The 18630-nt window shown below is 40.4% G+C and overlaps 1 protein-coding gene across 11 annotated transcripts in view; it reads right to left on the reverse strand.

Moving 5' to 3' along the window:
- Window positions 1–18630, reverse strand: part of Fgd4 (FYVE, RhoGEF and PH domain containing 4) — a 197719-nt gene that overhangs the window by 144017 nt on the left and 35072 nt on the right. For 2 of the 11 annotated variants that reach the window (XM_076548389.1, XM_076548387.1), the window contains exon 1: window positions 10412–10775. The exons of 5 other annotated variants lie outside the window; for them this stretch is intronic. The gene's annotated coding sequence lies outside the window, so the exon portion shown is untranslated. Of the gene's footprint in view, window positions 1–10411; window positions 10776–12422; window positions 12576–18630 lie in introns of those variants that run through there. 4 more of the 11 variants (XM_076548388.1, XM_076548390.1, XM_042258957.2 and 1 more) reach the window with 4 other exon arrangements.

Consider the following 18630-nt stretch of genomic DNA (forward strand, 5'->3'; position numbering starts at 1 on the left):
GATTTGAAAATGTGTTAATAAGTAAGTTTTTCTAATAATCTGGGAACTTTTTGAGTACTCACAAAGAACATGTTCAACCTGATATTACCCAGTGAAATTATGGTCATTTTCAGAATTTGTATTGTATTATTCAACAATATTCCCTATGGTATGTCACAGATGTAGTCATTAGATAAAGTTACAACTTTAAAACAAGAACCCAGCCACCCCAACACACACTCTTCATTTGAGCAATGAGGGGGGTTCATGGAACACTCACAGACCAGAATCATTTTATTTAAAAATAATGTGTATTCTGAATAGAACTGCCTAATGTGTTTGGGTTTAGAACGAGTGTTTTTATTCTACTACAGCAAATTTAATTCTATTTTAAATAAAAGTTTGTCTATCCCATCACCCAGGAGACAAAGACAAGCATATCTTTGAGTACGAGGCCAGTCTGGTCTATATAGCAAGTTCCAGGATGGCCAGGGCCACACAGAGAGACAAACATACACAAAAACAAAGTTTGTCTAAAAATGCCATATTCTAACTTGTATCCTTTGCAGTTTATTAAGCATCAGTGTAAGAATTTATATTCAGTATTAATGACTCTTATCAATGTCAACATAAAATAATGAACCAGGGTGGTGTTCACAGGATCATGATACTAAGGGTAAAGCAGGCATGGTAATCATATTAACCAGCTTCAAGGAGGAAATTAGTTCCAGTTTACAGCTTAATCCCATCTTTTCAGAGCATTTTTAGGTATTTTTTTCTGCTTACTAATGCTGTTCTTTTTTTAGTTGGCTTCTGGGAATAGTTTCAGTTCTGCTTTGGGCAAACTTAGTTATTTATATGAATACACTTACTTGTGATTAACAGTAAGCTATATAGTAAGGTGAGGTTTCTCAGCGGGGTCAGCGGGTGTAGCTCAGCGGCAGAATACAAGTCTATCATGCTCGAGGCTGTGAGTTTAATCCCCACTTACAAAACTTACTAAATCAAAGTGAAAAATAAGGGCTGGTTAAGATAGCTTTCTGTCCTTGCAGAGAACCTTATATGAGTTCTACATCAAGTACTGCCTATAACTCTATCTCTACAGAATCCACACCTTTCCTGCCTCCGTGGACACTCAGACGCACATAACCACACACAAACATACATTTATACCCATAACTAGAAATAAAATAAGTCTTTTTTTTAAAGTAAAAAATAAAATCAATAACGCACTGAAGTAGCTATTAGCCCTTGTGACTGAAGACTGTTATTGCAATTATCTCGATTAAGGGCTTTGCTGGCCAGCAGAGATGGCTAAGCAGTAAAAGTGCTTGCTCCCTAGCCTGAAGACCCGAGTTCAAGCCCTAGAGCCCACATGGTGGAAGATAAGAACTGACTCCTGAGGTTGTCCTCTAACTTCCACACACATGTCCCCCACCAATGGGGGAAAAGAGCCCATTTGCCTCCAGCTTTAAAAGGAATAAATGTTCCTTTTAATAATAAATACATTCAAAATCAGGGTTGTTGGTTTTTTTTTTTGTTTTTTTTTTTTTTAATTCAAATCTGCCTTCTTGTATGGTATTCTTCCTCTGCGGATTTTTGGTTTCATTTCTATATTCAAAAGTCACAAATACTCACAAGTATCTGCAAGTACAGTTCTGTCTGCCTGCACTGCTTTCACGACTGTCAGGAGGAGTTGGCTTTTAAGTAATTCAGGAAGAAACAAACACGTTATGTGCAATGGCATCACCAGCAGAATGTTGAATCTGCTGATACTCCTAAAAGATTAGTAGGGATTGTGTTATTTGGTTGTTTTTGTTTCTTTGTTTCTTTCTTTGTTTTTTTGTCAAATTGATACAAGCTTGAGTCATCTAGGAACAGGGAACCTGAACTGAGAAAATGACTCCATAAAATTGGCCTGTGGGCAAGCCTGGGCATTTTCTTGATTAGTGACTGACCCAGGACAGCCCAGCCCATGGCGGGTGGGGCCATCCCTGTGCAGGTGGTCCTGGGTTGTCTAAGAAGGCAAATGGAGCAAGCCATAGTGAAGCCGGAAAGAGGAGTTCTCTGTGGTTGCTGCTGCAGTGTTCTTCCAGGGCCCTGCTCTGCTTGAGTCCCGACCTTGGCGTCTCTCAGTGATGAATCATGATCAGAATATATAAGGCAAATGAACCTTTCCTCCAAGGTTGGTTTTGGTCAGTGATTTTTCACAGCAACAGAAGGCAAAGAAGACAGGTAGAAAAGGCAAAACAAATACCTAAAGACTCATTCAGGAAGAGGAAGTTAGCATATCTACCGATGAAGCCTCGACTCCTTAGTTAGTCTCCAGCACTTTAAGGAGGTCTGAGCAGGACTCCCTCTTTCCAGTGAGTGCTTTCTCTACAATTTCTATCCACGTGGCTTTAGGCAAGCACTCATGAACACACAGTCACAGCAAATTCAACCACCTCCTACTATATTACCTTATCAGGGAGAACTGAGTGGGAATGGACTGAGGCCTCACAGATATTTGGAAAAATGAATTTTCTCTGATAAGCTAAACGGAGAGACCCTGAGACAGTGTGGGAGTCACTGACTTAGGCTTGTAGTATCTTAGACTAAATCTGTATATAATTGACATCAGTAAGCTAAAGACTGTTTTCTTTATATAGTTTATGTATTTGTGAGATACCACATGTTTTCCTTTCTTTTGATATTTCTAGCTATGTTGTTTGTCTTCAAACATCTTCAAAGAGTCACAAATCTAAACATAAAACAAAATAATGACTAAAAGTGGACCTGGCCAGCCTTACATGAACTATTTCAAGCATCAACTGAGCATGGTAATGATAGATAAAATGTTAGAGAAAGAATGCAAAAATTAAGAAAAGGTGGTAATTTATTAAATATTTAAGGGGTTTAGTTAATGACAATGTTCCCTCCTATCATTTCACAACAACAAAAACTGAAATCTTAGCCATGGTTGTCCTCAGCACTCACACGGCTTCAGTATCTTACAACTGAGGTATGTGGGATAAGTTGCTAGCTCATTAGGGTCAGACTTTCCATGAATGCATGTGTAGTAGATTTACACTGTGAGTTCAGAAGGCTGTTTTCTGCCTTTGCCTTCAGCAAGAATTCAGTCACCTGCAGGCAACAATTTGAAATGGTAATGAACGTGAGAAATCGAGGTATGTGTAGGAAGAAAATTAAAAATCTTCAAGTCTCTCGCTTTCCTTTCCTGTCACCTTTGCTGTTCTGCTGATGGGAAGCTGGGAAAGGCTGGCAGCATGCTGAGAATTCGGGCCTTACACAGGACTTGAGGGACAGCAGAATGGAAGGAAGAATTGCCAAAGCACACTTGGTTAAAAAATGTCACGATGATATCTAACATCTCATATGTTAATTTAAAAGCAATATGGATGTAGGAAAGGAACTTGTGGGAAGGGGAGTGATAGGACCTAGGGTATAAGGGAGATAAAGGTGTGATGGTAACAGTATTCAGAATGCACTATATGAGATTGTCAAAGAAGAAATTTAATTAAATATTAAAAAAAGGTAAAGGGCACAAATTTCATATACCAGTCAGAGCCAGTTAGACATTCGATGAGAAATAAATGAAATTTCTGAGTCAAATATGGGATTCAATTCTACCTCCTCTTTGTGTCATCAGTATTAGCTAATGATATTTCCTCTACCCACATTCAAGCTGTTCTCAACACTTCTTAATCTTCCAGCAGCATTGATATAGCCAATTAATTGCTGTCCTAATAATTCTACTCACTGAAAGTTCCGTCCCTTCTATACCCTTTTGCCACCCCCTAACTCCAATGACCTGTTGTCCCACTGCTCCTGGGAAATGCCAAGGCCCTGCACTCCCACAGAACTGCCAAGGTCACAGCTCCAGAACATGCACAGAACCACGATGCTCACCAGCTTAAAATCTCAGTGAGCTCACGCCACAAACTCACTACAGCAACCCAAGTTGGTGCTCTTTATCTTATAGTTCCTAACTACTGCACGCCCACACCCAACCTACATTCTTATATTGCAAACCTGTATTATTCTTTTATAGTGTTTGACTTTTTATGTATATTCCTCTGATATTAGTCCTTAACCACCTGGCAAATCTCTTATTACTCTCAAGAGTCGCTGTACAGCTGTCTCAAAAGTGACACTGTCCTGCTCTCGGACAGGACACGGAGTCTTCTTTCCCTTTGTGCAGCCACAGCACCTTCCCACACCACTGTTATTTAAGAGCCGTGTGTTAATACACAAGTCACTAAAGTGAGATTATCAAGGGCAAGACTGCCTTTACTTCTCTGTCATAGCAACAGCCATCTAACTTTGATATGGAGAGATTCCATCTGATCTGCTCCATACTAGAAGTTTTATACAAATACCATGCTCTTCATTTATGTAAAGGAGAAAAGTCAGCTTCATAGAAAACAGTCTGATGCTGAGGTCAGCTGACTCTTCATGGAGTTTGGCTATTTCCAAGTGAAGAGGAAGAATGTTTCGTGCAACTTCACATCAGCACTGACTAGGTTGGGGCACACACCTTTCCCCACATTATAGATCTTTGGTTGTATAGGGTAATGTGATGTCGGAAGGTTAAACAAGCAGGCTGATTTTACAATACAGCTTGTCAATGCATCACTGCCAGAGTTTAACATAACCACTGCTGCGGTTTAAAAATGAAATGCACCCATAGGGCTCATGTGTTTGAACACATGGCCCCAGGCCGGTGGCCATCTTTGCTGGAGGAAGTATGACACTAGGGGAAAGCTTTTAAGTTTCACAGCTTGGTCCCACTTCCTATTTCCCCAATGCCTCTGGCTGCCACGCTGGCTTCATGCTCTGCTGCCACGCCTTCCTCTCCAGGACGGGTTCCCTCTCTGAAGCCAAAATAAGCCCGTTCTCCCTTGAACTGCTTTGGTCATAGAAACAAAAGAGAAAACAAGACAACCACAGAACGTAAAAAACACAGCTTAGCACCCTACAATTTTCTCCCAGAATACATTATCTGCCTTCGCGATATGTCTCAGCACTGCCTACTGCTTAACCCCACATTCTGAAGATGTTTGCATATTACACTTCCTCCTGTAAGAGTTCCATGGCTTGTATCACATGATCTCCCTTGAGCATTCAAGCCCCTTAATCTCGGCAGAGTACGAGCTATTTCCCTAACACAGCATTGGGACAGTGAAGGGCTTCACAGTCATTCAGTTCCACATTCACTGTCTGGGTCCTCTCTGTAATGCCTTTTACCAACATTTGTGCAATTTTTATCTGAGTACAAATGGTAATAATAAAGTTGTTGTTAAACAAATCACCCCGCTTTAAAAACAGCACTATTATAAGGAAGTTTATCCTTAGAGTTTTTGCTACTATATACTCTCTAATATAAACATAAAATAGTCTGTTGTAACCATTACCTGAAAGAGGCTTGTCTTCTCTGTCACATTTTAATTTACCTTTAACTTTTATATTTATCATAACATTTCTGTAAAACCATTATTAACAATTTAAAATCTATAAGAAGTTGTAAAGAAGCAAAGTCAATGTCCTAGGCAATGATGGCAAACTCCTTCCTACTCAAATTCAAGGTTACTCAAGCGGAACTATAAACGCTTTGTAGAGAGAAGGAGGCACGTGTGAGAGAGAGCATGCTCAGAGGCGCAGCGCTTTGACACTGTGCCCTGGTGTGGTCAGAGTGCAAGGCAGTGCAGGGAGGCCGGAGAGATTACAAGCAGGTGCTGCCTGATTTCTGGTCATCGTAACTCCAAAGATGAGCCCTCAGCACACGCTCCTTAACTCAAGCAAAGTAATCACTTTAGCTCATGTGGAGAAGGATCCACACTCACCATGTTGACAAGATTAATTTCCACAGCTATGCCTTCCTAAGACTTTCTCAAGGACACTTCTGACTACACAAATTTCACTCTGTGTGTTGACTTTAAATATATATAAAATACGTATTTATACCAAGAATAAGACACGACCAACTCACGGCAATCCTCCTGCCTTAGCCTTCTGAGTGCTGGTATTACAAGTGTGAGCCAAGATGTCTAGCTTTGTGCTAGACTTTTAAATGCTGACAGATCATCCCCACTGTCCTGAAATGTCTTCTCAAGTTATGTCTGTGTCTATTAACATCTTGGTTTAAAAACAGCACGTACTAGCATTAAGTTATGAAAGAAAATGTATCTGTAGTGCCCATCCCTAGCATAAGAGGCCAAAGACTTTTTAATTTGTGTTTGAGAGGAAGGACATGCATGCAGATACAAGAACAACCAGAGGAGGCCGGTCCCCTCCTCCTATCAGGCGAGTGCCCCAGGGGTGGGACGCAGGCCCTTGGGCTTGGCAGAAAGCATCTCACCCACCGAGACATTTCCTCACTAGCCTTTTAACAAGATTTTTGTTTAATCCTATTGATTGCACCCTCCATCTTCTCCCCACAGTGAAGACAACACTCCCACGGAACTGGATCACATGTGATTGTTTTATGATGTAATGTATCCCATTTAAATGAGACTTTTTTTTATATAAAACAATTCCTGATTACCTAATCTAAAGCCTACTGCTCCCAACCCCTCAATACTTATTTCTTCAGAAAAAGGACACTGCTTAAAAGTTCAATTTTTTAATGTTTATTATGACTTATCCCACTTTCATGAAAATTTCACCAATGACCTTGTACCCTAGCACCAAATCCTAGCACCTAGCACAAAGTCAATGTTCAATAACTATTTTATGAAGACATGAAAAGTTAACACTAATGACAGTAACATCTTCAAAGAAAGAATGTCTTGATAAGTATGAAGAGGGTCCTAGGAAAGGTGGACATGTAGTTGGTGAAGGAACAGAGGAAGTGGAAATTACATAAGCCACCCAGGCAGAGCACGGTGACGTCCAAAGAAGAGGCCCACTGAGCCACAACAGGAACAGGTGACATCTAGGTGACAGATGTGTACCACAGAGTAGACTACCCCTGTCCTTTGGACTGTCTCTCCTTAGTGTTCACCCCACTGCATTCCATCCACCTCAGAGTCTCCCAGCAGGATTCTAGTTGTCATTTAACGTCCACGTACAGACAGCCAGAGGGAGACAACATACAAACTGAGCACCCAGGTATCCACTTGTTTTGACAGGTATGTTTTTTAAAATGTCAAGCATTTATAATAAGAAACCTATGTTTCCTGTGAATTTGATGCTTGGGAAAATTATGTTAGACCTATGCTCTCAATGCTCACTGAAAATTCCACCAGTGGGGTTTTAGGGAGACCTCCCACCCTGTTTGCTACTCACCGGGGGAGTAAAGTCAGTAGATCTTGCTCTCACCTTTGCATTTAAACTGCCATAACCAATATGAGAATTTCACAGCTTTTGTGACCTGGGATAAACTGTTTTGTCTTCATAGGCCTGAAATTCTTCTCTAAAATTGGGTTTTTAATGCTTGTGTTACAGGCTTTGCATCTAACACAACACAAAATTTTGCTGATGTATACAATTATCTCATTCTAAGTATTATTTGAAATCATGACAATACATAATTGTGGGAGAAGAGAACAGAACAATTTGCAGAACGTCTACTAAAGCAAAATAACAACAAAAACTAACAGGCAGCTCCAAATATCTCTGAGCAGAGCAGCATTTGCTAGCAATGACAGGATACAGATTTTCTAATCTAAATCCCTATTTCTACTCCATCATCCTAGCTCAAGGACAAAGCAGGTCACTGGGGCCTCAAACAGTGAACTTGAAAACAATCTAAGCTCTAAAGAGACAGAAGGATTTAATTCAGAAGTTAGAATAAAATTAAAAAAAAAACAGGAAGAAAGTTATTCAAAATTAACCTCTAGTATTAGCTCTATGACCTATTTACCGGACTATGTTAGGTCAAGCAGCATTTCAGCATTATGTGTCAAATAATATTTAAAAAAATGACCAACCTAATGTGAACTCACAGTAGAATGATTTGCTGTCTGCCTTGATAGTGAATGATCTGAATCACTGTCAAGTTCATTTAGTTTTATATTTAATACTCTTTTATAAGAAACAACACTGAATAGTTCATTTTACATATTTATCAACATAAAACACACATGGTTCCTAAATTTCATTGAAGACCTGAAAAAAATCTTAGCATTGAGAGAGTTAGCAAATAGCTCAAAAACCACTGAAGTCTAGCAGCCCACACACACAGAAAGATGGGGACAATCATAGCCGGTGCTCTCAGCAGACCCAAGAATCCATGCATTCTCAATCCTCACGAAAGAGGCCAGCACCAGGGCTGGCAAAACCATGAATAGAAGTAGACATCTCACAAGGTCTAAACCCACAGGAAGTGAGGAGCAGTCACCTGGCTCTGCACCCCGGACTGTGAGTACCTGGACCGGGACAACCAGTGCTCTGTGTGGACTGGCCCGTGGCCTGCCCTCCACTCATCTCAGCTGGGATCACCGTCTAGAGCTGCCAAATTTGTCAGTGGTTGATATAACAAAGACTTTGAACCTTTTATTCTTTCAAAATCATGCATCCAAATAAAAATACTTTTTAATTACAGAAAAGGGAAATATTCATCATGTTGTTATTCACATAAGACAAAATGAAAATCCCATTCTAAAGTCGTAGGTGAGTGACTGCTCATTTAATCCTTCAGAGAGGAGATTCCCTTTTTCCCACTCCTGCCTTGGACTTCCATGAGAGTTTTATGCTCTGGTAGGTAAGACAGCTGGGCACTGAGACTGTTTTACATCAAGCCAGGACACTTTTCCCTTTCAATGTGAATATTCTGCAAAAAGATTTTGATCACACTTTATCAAATAAGGTTTATTATTTGTTATGCTAGAAACCTGAACAAACAAGATCTTAAGAAATATGTTTTCAAGTGTACTTGCCAAAGCCTACAACACCATGACAGACGTCCACCTTGCTAACTGAAGTTGGTAACTGGAAAACAGTAGCACATCACAAATGGTCAACTGGTGGAGTGTAGATTTGTACTGCCCACTTCGTGGCCTGAGTAACTAGAGCCAAGGCACATGGTAAGCACACTGTACTCCAACGCTGTTTCAGGTTTCTAAGATACAGGGTAATTAAAGCAACAATAGTGCCATAAATGCACAATTTGACTTTATATGCCTTCAATTATTTATTGATTTTAATTAGTCAATTTTTTTCTGAGTAACACAAGATTAGCTGAAAACATTGTATAGTTATTAAGGAAGTTTTCAGGTACATATATCTAGTATTATTGAGAAATGTTTCTTAAAGATAGTATGTACCTAGATTATTTTGCTTATTTAAAAATTTACTATAAATGCAGAATACTAAAGTCAATTATAGTTAATACCAGGACTCTACAAAAACAGTTAGGCTTGAAAACCATTAATGAAATACAAACCTGAGTCCTTGACTAATAATACCAGGTTCACTGATTTCATACTGCTTAAAAAAAAAAAAAAAAAAGCCACAGTGCCTGTGACCAGTGACAGTTTCTAGCTCTCTAGGTAGCCACTGGCTCACTAATATGAACACCCAAGAGGACAACATGGTTCAAGTTTGACTGAACTGCACATGCAAAGCCTCTAATTGCAGCCCTCCCTACAGAAGATAAAATGGCAGACCAGCTAAACTCAGGGTGCTAGGGTGTGCGCTGGGGCTTCAAGGACAGAAACACCGACACAAAAGAAGTCTCCAGAGCATACAGCTGTTTTTGTTTTACACTTTTATATTTTAGGGCAGTTTGGGGGAAGGAAATACAATGATGCTTTACAAAGGACATAGTAGTCCCTTGTTTGAGCTACCAACCTCGGAGCCACAAGGAAAAATGTCAGTCATCCATTTGTTAAAACTAAAATTTCCTTCTGAGGCTGACAATATGTAACACACATTCTAAGTAGCTGTGGACAAAAGGAAATAACAGTAACAAAGGAAGCTCTTGAGAAGCCAGTCATGGCTCCCCCTCCCTTATCTCAGAGCCTCATCTGTCGCTACATCGCTGTCACATTGTTTCCACATGCGCTGGCCCTTGAGACCTGCACAGACACACTTCAAACATGTGGTCCACTATAAACCTTAGTTTGAGCATAATCTACAAATGCCACTGATGGGAGTCATTTCTCAAATAAGAATAGACATTGAACCCACTGTGGCCATGGTGTGTTTCAGTGAGAACACCGTAGAAGCCATTACAAGATGACTGTATTTGCTACATTCAAGGATCACAGTGCACTTTCACAAGCAGGAAATACGTTGAAACATTACAGGATAATTCCAACGTGTAGTTGTTGTCTAAAATCAATAAAAGACAAGTGTGCAAGCTTTCTTTTGGGGGGTGGGGGGAGTTTCTTACCAAAGAGCTTAGGGCTTCCTTTCCTTGACCACAGAAAGATCATATTCACACCAAATGCCGTACAAAGTGGATATGCAGTACCAGGTTACTTACCCTAGAAAAGCTGATTTATTCCTTGTGGTTACAAGTCACAAATGGCTGGAGCACAATTCCCCTCATTTGTTCTTCCAGTAAGCCAAATGGAGTCTCCCCATAGCCCAGTGCACCGCAGATAATCTCACACTACACAGACTCCCTTGCTAACGCCACGTTCCCAGCCCAGCAAGGATAATCACATTCCGGCAGCGGGGAGTGAACAGATGGTGGATTCCATGGTAACCAGCTCTCCTAAGGCGATTGGTAGAAGTATGTGACTCAGGCTTATTGGGTAACAATCGTGGTCTTTGTGTTCCAGCTCTGCAAAGCGTAAGTGAGGAAGCCGGCACAGCCACTCACAGGGCTTGCTCAGCAGGTGTCTGGCTATTTAAACCAGGCAGCACAGACCGGCTAAGCTCTCTGCAAACTGACCCTTGCCAGGACAAAGTCCTGATTCTCAGATAGGCTGTGCTGCTCATTCAGGAAGAAAGGTCACGGAAACTTAACACACAAACAAAAAACTTGAAAGCTTACTTGCAAAATCAAGATAACACATTATAGAAAACTAAGTTATATCAGCAAGTCATTTTCTGATCTATAATCCCCCTCAGAAATAAAAACTGATTTTATATTTTTAAGGATTTTTTAAACAAATATATTTAAATATATCTTATTTTGGAAATAAAGTCGTTTTCAAAATCAGTTCTTTTAGAAGGAAATCACGCTTTACTTTTTGTTCTTTATTGAATGGGAGGAAAGGCAGTGGAGACTTTAATTAGTAAATATACGTAGTCTTATTCATGCTAAGTTAGCAACATCTCTGTTTTGCTCTGGGTGGCTTTAGTTTGTTTCTGCAGTCATGAAGATTAAATACTGACTCAGCAGGAAAACTGACGTGTGTGTGTGTGTGTGTGTGTGTGTGTGTGTGTGTGTTTCACTAACAAGTGAGAATAATCCTGGGAAGATCATAATGGCTGAAAAATCAAACATACCACACCAAAAACACACACTGGCATGTGCCACCACCGATGGCTAAGAAGTAAACTTTTAAAAGGACAAGGTAAAAAGAAAAATTAGGGTAAACCTAAGAAGAAAATGAAGCCCATTCACTATACAATACTATGGGTTAACTGTCTCCTTTATCACCATTCTGTACCAGAAATTCCATTTCTTTTCTTGGCATAAAAAAAGAAATATTATAAACCAGGCAGTGGTGGCGCACGCCTTTAATCCCAGCACTCGGGAGGCAGAGTCAGGCGGATCTCTGTGAGTTCAAGGCCAACCTGAGCTACAAAGTGAGTTCCAGGAAAGGCACCAAAGCTACACAGAGAAACCCTGTCTCAGAAAAACCAAAAAAAAAAAAAAAAAAAAAAAAAAAGGAAGAAAGAAAAAAGAAAAGAAAAAGTATACAAATATTAAAAGAAAAAAATATAAGCACTACTTGTGGCTGTAATAAATTTATCCCTGTAAAAAATAATCAAGTAGGGTGTTGTTCAAAGTATCAGAAGTTTCGTTTCCGAAGAAAAAAAAACCAATTATTAATACCTTTTGAAAAGCAAAATCCATCAGAATTTCAGTAAGACTATATTACAATGACTATGAGAAGGGTGGAAACGTGGCAAAAATATGGTCAAGAAATGTATATGAACTATTCTGGCAAAAACAGTGTCCACACTTACTATAAGAAACTGTTCAAAGGAATATAAGATGTCAAAAGATACATAGATCCACACCAAAGATCCCAAGCAAAAGAAACGGTCATTTAGTAAAGCTTCAATATCCTCATAAAAAGTTTATTTATGTTTTAAATGTATTTATTCTTTCAACTCCATGTATAATGCATTTGATCATATTGCCCCCATTATTTGCTCTTATATCCCCCTCATTTGAATTTTTTTTAAAAAAAATGGGAATATCAAGGAAAAATTTATGCAAGAGAATTATAATATAATTGTTAAAATTACTGACCATTCCAAGCTTTTAAAACTCACTATGAATAAATACACTCACGTTTCCCAAACTTATTCACCTGAGACAGAGCCTGAGAACTGCAGACTCTTCCATCTCCTCACCCACTGACTCTTCTACCCAGGTCACAAGCAGAGGAGCCTTCTGTGGTTACGGAAGTGGCGGCTGCCCCTTCTCTTACTCACACTGGCCCCTCAGGAACCCTCTTCTCTCTGGGTCACTCTTCTCACTGTTGTAACAAACACCTCAAGGAGGGGGATTTGTTTCGTGTCCAGTTTGACAGTGAAGTCCCCACGGCGGAGAGAGGGGGATGGGGCAGTGGTGAGGGCAGCTGCCATGCGGCATCTGCATCAGGAAGCAGAGGGGAAGGCCGTGCTCAGCTACTTCTTGCCCTTTTGTTCCTTTTGGAAGCCTCCCCACGGAATGGTGCCACAAATACTTAGGGCAGTTCTTCCACCTCAACTCACTCGGTCTAGAAGCCGCCTCCCAGATATCCGCAGATGTTTGTTTCCTGGAGTCCAGACTCCTCCACAGGACAGTCAATGTTAACCAACACAGGAAGCTAGCCTTGCCTCATCCCTGAGAACTCACACCCAACCCATTTGCTCAAGTGCTGTAGTTCTTCAAATCTAGCCATTTGTTACCATTTCCACGTCTCCTACCAGGGAAAGGCACACCAACTCCCCCCTGGATTCCTTAAAGAGTTCCTAACTAGACTCTACCTTTTAGAGCCTCTGTATAACCACCTCCAGGAACTTCTGTTACCTCATCTCCTACACGCTCTTCTGTCTTCTCCAAGATTCCAGACAGACTGACATTGTGCCTCTCGCTGAAGTTCCTCAGTAACTTGGATGCAGGTGTTGTTTACACCTGGCCAGAGTTATCTGTACACATCTTCCCTTCACCTGGGGGCCTGCATGTCAGGGGCTACGCTATTTGAGATTCTCGGTTCCCAGTGTTAAAGGCCTTATATAGGGAACACTAAACAAGTATTTTGCATGAATAAAAAAAAAATGCCCTATATGAATTTTCAATCTATTGCAACCCTAGAGGTTAACCTATGAATCCAGCATTAGATTAAGTTATAGAAATAATACATCCATACCCTATATAGGCTATTATATTGCTTTGGGTTAAAGTGATAACACATAAAAAAAAACAAACCAAAAAACCTGTAGGGCCTCTTTTGAAATAGAAAATCAAGGTAAAGCCCATGTAGTGAATCAAGGCTGTTTCCTGCAATGGCAGCTGGGAAAAGGCAGAGAGGGAGAGAGTGGAGAACTGGGGGAGGTAGAGGAAAGAGAGACAGTCAATCAGGGACCCAAAAATCCTTAAGTAACATTCACATATCCAATGACCTATTTCCTCCAACTAGTCCTGACCTTCCAATATTCCACGCAGGTTAGTATCCTTAAAATCCAGTCAGTACTCAAGGTCCCATCTGAACATTATGACCTTCAACACATGCACTCTGGGGGAACACTTCATAACAAGTCTTAACAATAATCATGTATCCCAAAAGCCATGTGGCTATGGTGTATTATTAGTAATGGTGCATTATTTACTCACTTCTTAGTATGTGTTACATGTTGTAATAAACACTTCACAACTGTTTAAACCTCAGGTAAGATATTATTCTTATCCTCTTATTTTCAAGTATGGAGACTGAGACACAGATTTTAAGTACTTTGTTCTATGTGAACTTGGTTTTGATTTTTTTTTTTTTTTTTAGAACAAAGCTTGGATATAAGTCATTATGCTATTCCAGCTTATATATGTATGGGAAAGTCCTCACTGAATCATGCATTTTTAATGAAGAGGATGGCTTACTTAGGTGTCTTGGTTAGCTTTTCTATTGCTGTGAAAAAACATCATGACTCTGGTGATTTGAATAAGAATGGCCCCCACAGGCTCATATATGTGAATGCTTAGTTATCAGGGAGTAGTACTACTTGAAAAGATTAGAAGGATTAGGACGTGTGGCCTTGTTGGAGGAAGTGTGTCATTGGGGGTAAGCTTTGAGGTTTCAAAAGCTTGTGCCAAGCCCATATATTCTCATTCTCTCTCTCTCTCTCTCTCTCTCTCTCTCTCTCTCTCTCTCTCTCTCTCTCTCTCTCTCTCTCTCTCTCTCTCTGCTTGGGGATCAGGATGCAGCTCTAGCTACTTCTCCAATACCTGCTGCCATGCTGTCTGCAATGATAATAGATTAAACCTCTGAAACTACAAGCAAGCCCCCCAGTTAAATGCTTTCTTTTATAAGAGTTGCCTTGATTATGGTGTCTCTTTACAAAAATAGAGCAGTGACTAAGACAATGACCAAAAGCAACTTTGGGCAGAGATGGTTTACTTCATCTTTTAGCTTGTAGTTAGTCCATTATCCCAGCAAGTCAGAGCAGGAACCTGGAGACAGGAACTGATACAGAGTTCATTGAGGAGTGCTGCTTATGGGCTTGCTCTTCGTGGCTTGCTCAGCCTGCTTTCTTATACCATTCTGGACCACCCTGCTAGGACTCAGGCCACTTCATGGCCCTCCCACATCAACCATCAATGAGCCATGGGCCACTCCAGTGGGGGGAATGTTCTCAGTTGAGGTTCCCTCTTCCAAAATAATACTAGCCTGTATTAAGTTGACATAAAAAATAGCACAATTACTCCTTGTCAACTTGAAATACTGTTAACATTACTGTTAAATCATAACCTTTCCATTCTTGTTCATCCCCTATGATCTCACATTAATACTGATATCAAATATAAAACATTTCAACTTTTGAAAGCCTAGAAATGGAAAGTGTTTAAATTTCCAGTGCTTTTAAAGTTCAGGCCTTTTGCTAAGTATCAAAATAAAATACAAGTTGAATACTTTCTTATTCCAAGAGGGAAGAACATTCAAATTCTAGTAAAAGTCCATCAGTGTACAGCTCATTGGTCAGCTTTCTGTGACTGGTGAGCTTCTCGGCTCCCAAGGGCTTGCACAGCACACACTATCTTATAGGCTCAGGCTGCCTCCACTCCATGGCTGCTGCTGTCCTTGCTGTTCATCCATGTTATAGGCATCTCCAAAGTTCTAGGGTCTCTGCAACTGGGCCGTAACCTTCACCTAGAGCTTCTCCTGGGCTCTCTTGAGGGACTCCGCCCTGCCACACTGTGCCAACTTTTCTCCATGACACTTTCAATCCTGAGACTTCTACTGCAACTGAGGCTGCAGTTTCAATGATGGCCTCTCCTTGTCTCTCTTCAGGGACCCCAGCCCTACCACACAGTGCCAAACCTCAGCTGCTCTCCTTGACTCCTTCACGACTTCAAAGCACCACCTGGGTGATTCTACAGGTTACTTGCTAGCATGAGATACAGTCTCTGGACTACAACTTCTGTACCCTGACCCTGAGGAAATATTTCCAGATTTACGATCTTCAATGATGCAGGTCTCTTCTTAATCACCACTAATTTCTCAGCTACATCTGACCAGTGTCAATTGTACCAGTAAAGCAAAGGTTTCACGTTAATGGTTCTTGATTCAAAATATCACACAAATGACGCTGACAGAGAGAGTATCTGCTTCCCTGTAAAACTTCCCGGTCAATGCAGCAATGCTCCATTGTCTGCATGCCTTTCGCCTTTTTATCTTCCAAGCACCCACAGAACAGCCCGCTGAGCTCTAAACACTCAGTAGCTTTTCCAGCCCAAGGCTCAAATGCCACCACAGTGCTCCAAAAACCCAAGGTCAGGAGTGTCAGAACAATCCCCCTTGACATGGTACCAATTTCTTACATGGCTTCTCTGTTGCTGTGATAAAAACATCCTGACCAAAAGCAACAAGGGGAAGAACGGTTTTATTTCATTATGGCTTGTAGTTCATCATCAAGGTAAGTCAGGGCAGGAACTCGAGACAGGAACCTGGAGGTAGGAACTGACAAAGGTCATGGAGGAGTTTGCTGACTTGCTCAGACAGCTCTCTTACACAATCCAGGACCACCCACACGATGACTTGACCTTCTGACCCTTCGGCTGCCACGGGTTGTTTGCTGGAGTTACAAGCGTGTGCCAACATGCTGTTTGTGAGGTTCTAAGGATTGATCTCAGGGCTTGAGGCATGAAAGGCAAGTCCTCTGCCAACTGACCTGCATCCCCACACCTCTGATCTGGTGTTTGAACAGAGGGCAATGTTTGAGAGAGAGGACACCCTTTTGCACACATATAAACATATACACATATAAACATATATAGATACTCCATTCTTCTTTCTGCTCCAAGACCAAAAACCAAATTGCTATTGCTAAAAATAGCATCATCTTGGTTTAATTCTCACCATAGGTTAAAGCAGCATGTCCAGAAACAGTATAACCATACTTGATTTATGTGTTCACCCAGAAAACCCCAACGCACACTTATTCATATGTAATTTCACAAACACAGAAACTGAAGCTCTCTCACACTAGTAAGGACACACATTTTCTGAAGTTAGAGAGAAGATCAAATGTTCCTAATTATAGAAAGAATAAGTTAATTATTAGTTTTTCCCCCAAGGAGAATACTCCTAGTTTGTACCACATCACTTAATCAATTATGGAGGACAAGCATTGACCCAGAGTGCTATGCTAACTTGCTCACAGACCACAACCTGACAGGCTCTCAAATGTGGTCTGTCAGCATCACGGCAGAGCATGCCAGGAGACCTTTGGAGCACAGATTAAATTTGTTTAGCAGACTTAGTGCAGCTTGAACATTCTGGGCTTCTACATAGCTTTCCTAAGTATGTGTCCTGCAGGTCCATTGCAGAGAGTAAATCCAGGACCTGTTCATGCTAAAAGCACTCTACTCTACCCTACACTATGTCCCCAGCCCTGGGTATATCCCTCGGAGCAACTTGTGTATTTCATATATGTTACAGAGTTCATTAACATAGAGTCACTTACAGCTGAGTAGAATCCAAGCAACAGTATTGTTTCTTCTCTTTTCTAATGCTTGGATAGGGAGTTGTCAATTTTATCAAGCTTTTCTTTTGGGTTTTTTTTTTTTAATTTTCTCTATTGTGTAGTTTTAATTCTCATGTTTACCACTGTTTTCTTTCTATGTAGAGTTATTTGGTTTCTCTAAGTTTATAATGTAGATTCTTGTACTTTAGACTTTTCCAATATATTTTCCAATATAGCTATACTAGTTTATAGGGCTTGCAAACAACTGTAGAATATGCTTTTGAAATCATTTTCATTTTGAAATATAAAAATTTTATTGCCGTTGTGTGTGTATATACACGTATGTGTACATACACATCACGGCATAGGTGTGGTGGTCAGAGGACAACGTGTAGGAGTATATTTTCTCCTTCCACTTGGCTCCCAGGCATGAAACACTGGTACTTGGGCTTAATGGCAAGTTCCTTTATCTGCCTAGCCCTTTAACTGGGCCCATTATTTTTGCTTGATTTTTATTTTTTTAATGAAAAGAAAGTTTTCCAACATATATTACTCCATCATGGTCAGAACTACATCATTTCAATGAACCTGCTTGTCTTAATACTTATTTAAAAGATTAAATTAGTTACTGCAAAAAAACGAATGAAATTTTTTAAATGAAAAAACAAATGACTCTTGCTGTATACAGGTTATGTACAGGAACACATCACACAGTACAGTAAAGAACTGTTTGGATGGACAGCTTCATTGATACTTTCTGTTAGTCCAGTTGGAGGGACCATACCCTAAAACCACAGAATCTTTCACTGAAGACATTTACAGGAATATTCTCATTCAGAAAGAACACAATTTGCTTCCATTCAGCAATACGAAGCCATTTTGTCTTCATTCTCACACAGAAAGCTCAAACACAACAAAGGCCACTTATTTAGCAAAAAACGACCACTCTGGATGACTGACCAATTCTCACATGCCTGTGCTGTCCTGAGAGCCCTATACTAGGTAAAATCTATGAAATAGAAAACACAGTCTGTGTTTGAAGTAACTTAAGTAAAATCACAAAAAGAATCTGAACCTAAATTGATTCTGGTAACGTCAAATGACAGGACTCGAGTCAAAACAGCAGAGATGCCGCGGAAGTTAGGGGTCAAGAGACAGCATTTTTATTAATGGCTACAATCTAGAGGACAAGAGGCCTTCTTTTACTGAAACTGAATTATTGAGAGGTGCCCAAGTCATTACTATCCCAGTAAACAAAGAAGACCTTCAGTCAAAGCTGCCTGGATCTGTGTACTTGGCGGTCCCAGTGCTTTCCTAACTGTGCTGTTTACCTGATACAATGGATCTAGTTCCCCA

Source organism: Peromyscus maniculatus, chromosome 12 (genome assembly GCF_049852395.1).
Source record: "Peromyscus maniculatus bairdii isolate BWxNUB_F1_BW_parent chromosome 12, HU_Pman_BW_mat_3.1, whole genome shotgun sequence".
NCBI classification, from domain to species: domain Eukaryota; kingdom Metazoa; phylum Chordata; class Mammalia; order Rodentia; family Cricetidae; genus Peromyscus; species Peromyscus maniculatus.